We start from the raw sequence: 9,102 nt of genomic DNA on the forward strand, positions 1-9,102 counted from the left end.
TCTAATTTACATGCTGAAAAAGAGTACAGAGAATGGGGCAGAAAAACATATGTAAAGAAACACAGCCTAGAAATTTCCAAAGCTGAACAAAAATAGTAATACATCAAAGGAGGGAACTCAGTTAACCACAAGAAAACTTCACCTAACCATGACAACCAAAGATAATAACAAAAATAATCTTAGAAGTAGCTAGGGAACAAAAGGTATATTACACATGTAAGAACAGTAAGAAGAATGATGGCAGACATCTCGTCAAAAACAGATGGCCAGGAGAAAATAAACATCTTTAAAGAGCTGAATAGATGGGAAAAATGTTAACCCAGAATTCTCTATATAGAAAAATACATATTTCAATAATAAAGGGAAAATAAAGAATCTTCATACAAATGAAAATGGAATCTGTTGCCAATAGACCTACACTGCAATGAATGCTAAAGAAAGCTCTGTAAGTTGGAAAGAAGTAATACCAGATGGAAGTTTTAATCTACAGAAAAGAATGAAGAATGTTGGAAATAGTAAATGTGCAGGTAAACATGAAAGATTTCTCTTAATTTCTTTAAGATACAGTTACTAGATCTACTTTATCAAGTATTCTATATGTATACACACATACTTTATATATGCTACATTAAAAGTATAATACTGTATTGTAGAGTTTGTAACATACAGATATAAAATACATGAAGACAACAGTGCAATGGTTGGGGGGAGTGTCAGTTGTAATCATATTATAGATTTCATATTTTTATATAATGAAATAAAATATTAATTCAAAAAAAACTTTCTATTAAGGATGAATATTGAATTCTGCAGAGAAACTACAAAAACAATAATGCAAAGTGGTTAAGAGGTATAATTGAAAACTTGACACAGAAATTAAAATGTGATACTGAAATATATTCAATTAAACGAAGAGAAGGGAGAAAAGAAGATAAAAGATTCAAAAGTGCTTCAAGGATGGGACATTTAGGAAACAATAAAATGGTAAAACTAACCATATCGATAATTATAGTAAATAGACTAAACATTGACCATATCAATAATTATAGTAAATACACTAAACATTGCAATTAAAAGGCAGAGACTCAGAATACATAAAAAAGCAGTACCCAACCACATACTACCTACAACAGATGCATTTTAAATACAAAGACACAGATAGATAAACAGATGGAACAGAATACACCAACATGAACTCAATACAAAAACCAGACAAACATAGAAGCATCGAACAGACTGCCCAACCTATGAGGGAAGATAGGGGGTGAGGGGGTAAGAGATCAACCAAAGGACTTGTATGTATGCATATGAGCATAACCAATGGACAATATATAGGGGACAATAGGGGAGTGAGGGCATGTGCTGAGGAGTGGGGGCGGCTGGGGAGAGGTCAATGGAGGGAAAAGGAGACTTATGTAATACTTTAAACAACAAAGAATGTAAAAAACAACAACAACAGACAAGGACAATAGAAGAACACTACAAACCTATATCACTTAGAACACATCTATGCAAAAATCCTCAACAAAATGCAGTACTGGTGTTAAGGGCACATGAATAGAACAATGAAGCAGAACAGAGACCAGAAATAGACATAAGCATATATGGTCAACTGATGATTTTTTACCAAGGTGCCAAAATAATTCAGTGGGAATAAGGATAGTCTTTTTCAACAAATTGGGCAGGAACAAATAGATATCCATATGGAAAGAAGAATAAATCCTGATTTCACAGAGAACTAACCGTAAAAACTAAAACTATAAAGCAGGAAAATTATAGAATGTCTTTGTGACCATGAAGTAGGCAAAGCATATGAATAAGAGGAAAAAACTAATAAATCAGACTTCATCAAAATAAAAACTTCTGCCTTTTAAAGATACAGTTAAGAAAATAAAAAGGTAACCACCAACTGCAAAATATTCATAACATATATCTGACAAAGGACTTCTTCCTAGAATACATAAAGAACTATGTACTATAGTTCAAGAATTAAAAAGCATAAAAAGTCAAGAATAAAAAAGTCACACAGCCCAATTTTTAAAACAGCAAAAGACTTAGCTAGATACTTTATAAGAAAAGCCAATAAGTACATACATGAAAAAAATGTCCAACATCATTATCATCAAGGAAATCACAGGCAGTCACAAGACACCACATTATACCCACTAGAATGCTGATAGTGAAAAGACTGACAATAGCAATTATTGTCAAATGGTTGGAGCATATTGGAGCAAGGCATACATTGCTGATAAGCATGTTTAATTATATAACCCCTTTAGTGATGCACTTCTAAGTGTACATCCTATATAATAAAAGCCTAATATGCAACTTGTCCCCTTGACCGGGAGTTTGACCAGGGGGCAGGGCCAGCCAGCCAACCACCTGCGGCCCCTCCCCCAAGCTGGTCCCACTAGGGACCCTACCTGTGCACGAATTCCATGCACTGGGCCTCTAGTCTAAAATAAATGAAAACATATTCCACAAAGAGACTTGTACAATAATGTTCACAGAAGTTATATTCATAATAGATAAAAATTATAACCCACTCAAATGTCCATCATTAGGTAAATAGATGAATTCATACAATGGAATACTACTCAGCAACATAAACAATCTATTGATACATGTTAACCACAAGTATGAATCTAAAAACACTATTAAGTGAAGCGATATAAAGTAATTATCAAAAGACTGCCCAATATTAAAAACCCCTGAATAAAACAGAGAAAAAGACTTATCAAAATTAAGGAAGCTTTCTTCATTTTACTAAAGGATTTCTTTTTTAAAAATATTTTTTATTGTTGATAGTATTACAGATATCTCCCATCCCCCCCTCTTTGCCCCCTCCTCCCAGCCCCTATCACTCCCACAGATCTTCACTATAAAGGATTTATTAAGGATCTTTTAAAATTAGTGAACTTTCTTTGTCAACCTAAATTTATTCAATTTATTAAAAATATCATAGGTATTAGTTTCAGAAATGCACACACTGCATGAAAAATACAACTGTGATGATAAAAAGAAAATACTAGGGAAAGTCTGTTCTCAAATTCTGAGCCCAAAATAATAAAGAGTGAATGCTTTGAAATAAATAATTTAAAAACCTGAAAATTATTTATAACATGGGTTACAAACTATTTTCCTTAGAAACTATTCCCACCAATGCCAAGTCAAAGTAAACAGCACAATATTTTAAAAACAAACAGCCATTTTCAAGGCTAACTGTGCAGCTATGTTATGCTAACATAGTTTACAAAATTAAAATTTCCAAACACAGCTACTCAAAAAAAAATCATAATAAATAAACCCCAAGCCCTTCAAATATAAATTTAAAAATTTTTCTAATCATAATATGGTCTTATGTAAGTGTGCAGCTGACAAACTGTGCCATTAATCCAGCCAGCATACTTACCATATTATGTTTCTGGTCCCTTCCATGCACTAAATACACTACAAATTTTCAAAATCTTCATCTACCAATCTATATTGACATTTATTCCACTTGCTTAGCATCATCAAATATGCTAAAAAAAAAACCTGTCCATTAGTTTAAGTCATGCCAGATATACTGCTGTTGCCAGGAAACTGTGTTCTAATATAGCAATGCAGACTGAGGGATGGGCCAGGAAGGGCTCTGTGGGGTAAATCAGTAGCCCAGATAGCACAGCAGGTCCTCCTCCGCAAAACTAATCTAATGTGGGATTCTCAGGAAACAACAGAAAAAAGTTGACAACAGTATGTGATTCATTTAAGTTACTGAGTGGCACAGGTACATGTTACATACTTCTTCTTGAGTCTGATTTCTTTTTGCATCACTGGCATACTCTACTTATTGCAACTCTTTTCACTATATCCCACTAATTCAGAATCAAATGAAATAACACTGAATTAAAGGACCAAAGTACATCAGAATCTCTCAGGACATCATCATATGGACCCATAGCAGATAGCACATAATAAAAAATATAACAAATAACCTCCTCATAATGAGGGAGTTATTCAGAAATCAAATCTTACTTAGAAGGGTAAAATTATATGACTTAGTCAAATATTAGGCAAGTAATTAATTAACCAAGTCATTGAAGAAAAGTCAAATCAATTTAGTTTTTGTGTGTGAATTTTTGTGTTTATTTTGAAATCATTTCGGACTTTAAAATGTTGCCAAAATAGTAAAGAGATGTGTATATATATATATATATATATATATATATATACACACATAGAAATATGTTTTTAAAAAGGGCATATTTTAATAAGGTCTCATACCAATAATATACTCTCAGTATAATTATGAAACAGTAACTGTTTCATAAAAAAAGAGCCAGTGCATCAAAAGCCAGACATCCACTGAAGGTCACAGCATATGAAATAATGGGTGACCATGACCTTGATGATATAAGTTATTGAGGAGATAAAAATTAAAGGCTAGCCCTGACCAGGTGGCACAGTTCATTGAACATCATCCATACACTAAAAGGTTGTACACCAACAGGTTGCAGGTTTGATCCACAGTAAGGGTGCATACAGGAGGCAACCAATCTATGTTTCTCTCTCACTCTCATTCTTCCTCTCTCTCTAAAAAATCAATAGAAATATATCCTCAGTTGAGGATTTAAAAAAAAAAATTAAAGGCTATAAAGCAATAAAATGAAGTAACCATGTAACCAGTGGTTCTCAACCTTGGCTGCACATTAGAATCACCTGGGAATCTTTTTTAAATCCTGATTTCTTGGCCTCATCCTCCGGAAATTCTGTTTCTTTGTTACTAATGTTGTGGCCCCACCCCATAACAAAGAAACAGAATTTCCGGGTGATGAAGCCCAGAAATCAGGATTTTAAAAAGATTCCCAGGTGATTCTAATGTGCAGCCAAGGTTGAGAACCACTGCATGTAACTGACACGTGGGGGAGTGGGGTGAAGGGGTCAAGGAGACAAACAGGTCAAAGCTTATGACTAATAGGAAATCAGTCAAGCCAATACAGCAAGCACCCAACCAGATATGCCTTGACATCCTCCAAGGTAAGAGTAAAGCCAATAAATAACAGCTGATTTCAGAATAACAGCTGGCACGCATTCGCTGAGCTTTGATATGGACTACCCATTCCCAGAAAAGAAGGCAGTGAGGTCCTGGCCAGAAACCTGTTATCACTTCATCTGCTCAGAGTCCAATGTTGCCTCTATCACCTTTATTGTCTTTCAGGCATAGGAAGGACTCGAAACGGGCTGAGTCAGAGCTGCTCAAGGAAGCGTTAAGAGTCACATCTCACTACGCAGTCAAGTTGAGAGAACAATAGCCACTAGTGTATTTGAGACCACAGGGTGGGGTAATGCCCAGAGAAGGGTGGACTTGACTTAGTACAGCAGAGTGGGTCACACTACATTCAATCCGAGCTCTAAGTTATTACATACCTCCAACAGCCACTGTTCTGCATTTATCGATAGTTTCCTTTAAAATTATTCTCATGTACGCTTCCTGAGGCAGGGTCTTGTCTTCTATTTCATAAGCTTCCCAACCAGACACTTTTGTGCCTCCCAAAGAACTCAATGGTGTACCTAGAAGAAAAGAGCAATTTAAGCTTAACCACTTCAAAAACGGAATCATAAAATTCTAAAGTTGAAAGAGACCTTATAAATCCAGTAGATCTCACAATACATTAAAGTATTAGATTAGAAACAAAAAATTCTCAGTTGACCTTCCCCACCTCCCACCCCCATGTGTCTTCCTTCCTCCCTCCCTCCCTCCCTCCCGATTTTTTGTTGTTCTAAAATATACATAACATAAATCTTACCCACCTTTTCTTAATTAAAAACTAAAGTCCATAACCCTCTATCACAGAGGTGCTTGTTTTATATATTTACCTACTAATTGTTAACAAGTAACTGATTTTCACAAATTAAGTACAGCATCTTCAATATGAAAACCAAGGGTAACTACTAAGATACCTTCTTTACAAGTTGACAAAAAAGATGGTCATTTCTCTAAGACCCAAACAGTATCCTCATTAATGATACCTTTTATAGTTACATGTTGCATAACCAGGAAGCTAGAGATAATATTTTGCATGTGGCAAAGAATAAAGAGGTAATTGTTCATTTAGTCCCTCATTTATAGTTACTTGTACTTACATGTGAAAGAATGTGGAATCCAATAGTAGCTAGCAAGGTAGCATTTTATTTTTTATCATGTTTAATGTAGACAGTAACATTCTATTTTTTACTCTAGAATAATCTATTAGAGGTGAGTTCTCGATCCTGTTCAGGATCAGATAAGCCATGCATCACTGAGTACCTAACAAAAGCTAAGCCTATTCTACTACCACTCCATTTCAGGAGGATCTTGAACTCTTTGAAGCCTATCCCTAGACCCCAGGATAAAAATCGTAGGGACTTCCATGTGCCAAACTGAATAGCTGATATCTTGAGCCAACTAACAGTCCTAAGAGAAAATGATTCTTGGGACAACAACAAAACAAAACAAAAAAGCAAAAAATCATTCTTGATAGTCCCTAAGGACCTAGCAACCCCTCATTTAATAATTCTTTATCCTATCGGTCAGAAATAGTATTACCCTGTAAATTAGGGGTGGGAAACGTCCGGCCAGCTGGCTGAATAAGGCCCACAAAAGCATTTGGTCTGGCCCTCCAAGGCATTAGGGGTGAGTTAATTAAACGTTTAACCAACTATAACAGGCTAATTTTTAAGTTGATAATTTTGTATGGCCTGTGAATGATATTATAAATACCCAAATGGCCCTTGACAGAAAAAGGTTCCCACCCCTGCTGTAAATAATCAATACAATCACAAAGAAAGCCACTGTCACAAGTAACTAAAAAGAACATAGGACTCTCTTGACATTTTATTAGTTTACAAGTATTCAATTACAGCTTAAGAGTAAAATGGATTTAGATAAAAGGACATCATCTGATAATACCAACACATAGTGTATACACCTAAAGATAAAGCAAGGGGCTCCCTCCAAAACAGTATCTCAGGAAACAGAGTGTCACTAAGTCTCATATTAAAAACAAAAATCTCAGTTTATTTTGAATAATGAAATGATGTTTGGGAAAGTAACATATGTCACTTAACAGAAACTGCTTAACTAAAGGAAGCAAAGGGATAGACTGAACAATTATTTTTGGAGGTAGGACCTAACAATAGAAAATATGAGATAACATTTTTAAAAGCCTTTTAAATATAATTTAAATGGATTTGAGGATTGTAGGTAGCCAATGGAATAGGGCTTTTTATAAATCCAGAAGGACAAAAAAATATTTTAGAGCAGACAACAGACAATAATGGCATTTTGGAAGCTGAAAGCAGAGATGACTACTGAGCTGAGGTGAGCAAAGCAGGCTGGAAGCTCACTGCCTGAGAAGCAAACAAAAGCCAGCTGAGGAAAAGCTCAGGAAATGGAGCTCCTGGTGCCTGGAAGGAGAGGGTCAGGAGCTGAGAAGAGAGGGGGACTGGTTGAAAGTTCGTATAAAAAACAGACCCTGACCTTACACCAGGGGTCCTCAAACTACGGCCCGCGGGCCACATGCAAATACAAATATTGTATTTGTTCCCGTTTTGTTTTTTTACTTCAAAATAAGATATGTGCAGTGTGCATAGGAATTTGTTCATAGTTTTGTTTTTTTTTAAACTATAGTCCGGCCCTCCAGCGGTCTGAGGGACAGTGAACTGGCCCCCTGTTTAAAAAGTTTGAGGACCCCTGCCTTACACCATACACAAAAATTAATTCAAAATGGATAAAGACCTGAAACTATAAAACTCCTAGAATAAAACAAAGGGGCCAAGCTGACACGAGAATTGGCAATGATTTCTTGGATATAACACCAAAAGTGCAGGGAACAAAAGCAAACAGAGACAAATGGGACTACATCAAACTGAAAAACTTCAGCACAGCCAAGGAAATAATCAGAGTGACAGGCAACCTAAAAATTGGGAGAAAATATTTTCAAACTATATATCCTATCTAATAATAGACAAACATGGTAATTGACGTACCTTTGCTACGCCTTCCATTGGCTAATCAGCGCGATATGCAAATTAACCACCAACAAAGATGACGGCTAATTTGCATACTGCAGGCAGGGCAGGGCAGCGCAGCCGCCAGAGCAAGCCACCATCCTGGGCAGGAGGCGGGCCCCTGAAGCCCCAGAAGCCGGTGATCGGGGGGAGATGGGGGACCCCTGCCCAGGCCTGATGCCTCGGCTAGAGGCGTCGACCCCCATCACCTTCCGATTGCAGGATCAGCCCCTTGCCCAGGCCTGATGCCTCGGCTAGAGGCGTCGACCCCCATCACCTTCCGATTGCAGGATCAGCCCCTTGCCCAGGCCTGATGCCTCGGCTAGAGGCGTCGACCCCCATCACCTTCCGATTGCAGGATCAGCCCCTTGCCCAGGCCTGATGCCTCGGCTAGAGGCGTCGACCCCCATCACCTTCCGATTGCAGGATCAGCCCCTTGCCCAGGCCTGATGCCTCGGCTAGAGGCGTCGACCCCCATCACCTTCCGATTGCAGGATCAGCCCCTTGCCCAGGCCTGATGCCTCGGCTAGAGGCGTCGACCCCCATCACCTTCCGATTGCAGGATCAGCCCCTTGCCCAGGCCTGATGCCTCGGCTAGAGGCGTCGACCCCCATCACCTTCCGATTGCAGGATCAGCCCCTTGCCCAGGCCTGATGCCTCGGCTAGAGGCGTCGACCCCCATCACCTTCCGATTGCAGGATCAGCCCCTTGCCCAGGCCTGATGCCTCGGCTAGAGGCGTCGACCCCCATCACCTTCCGATTGCAGGATCAGCCCCTTGCCCAGGCCTGGGCAAGGGCAGAGCCGGTGATCGGGGGGAGATGGGGGTCCCCTGCCCAGGCCTGGGCAAGGGGCCTATCTGGCGATTGGGGGGTGATGGGGGTCAACGCCTCTGGCTGAGGCGTCCGGCCGGGCCAAGGGGGCCAAGCCAGCGATTGGTGTGAACTACAGAGGAAACACCTTTTCTGACCGCTCATTGGCTAAGCTCCCTGTATGCCACTGGTAATATTCTTAGTAACTTGGGTAATAAGAATCCAAAAAGGTGATCTAGGGTTTTTCACCACACTCCTGGC

General features: G+C 38.7%; 1 protein-coding gene and 1 pseudogene across 6 annotated transcripts in view; one reads left to right on the plus strand and one right to left on the minus strand.

Moving 5' to 3' along the window:
- The window catches only part of SGMS1 (sphingomyelin synthase 1), a 230,517-nt gene that overhangs the window by 104,450 nt on the left and 116,965 nt on the right, over positions 1-9,102 (minus strand). For 5 of the 6 annotated variants that reach the window (XM_005875931.2, XM_014547472.1, XM_014547470.1 and 2 more), the window contains one exon: positions 5,410-5,553. The exons of the other annotated variant lie outside the window; for it this stretch is intronic. The gene's annotated coding sequence lies outside the window, so the exon portion shown is untranslated. The remainder of the gene's footprint in view (positions 1-5,409; positions 5,554-9,102) is intronic. 6 annotated transcript variants of the gene reach the window in all.
- Positions 1-9,102, plus strand: part of LOC102238596 — a 137,644-nt pseudogene that overhangs the window by 56,752 nt on the left and 71,790 nt on the right.

This window comes from Myotis brandtii, unplaced genomic scaffold, assembly GCF_000412655.1.
Source record: "Myotis brandtii unplaced genomic scaffold, ASM41265v1 scaffold475, whole genome shotgun sequence".
NCBI lineage: Eukaryota > Metazoa > Chordata > Mammalia > Chiroptera > Vespertilionidae > Myotis > Myotis brandtii.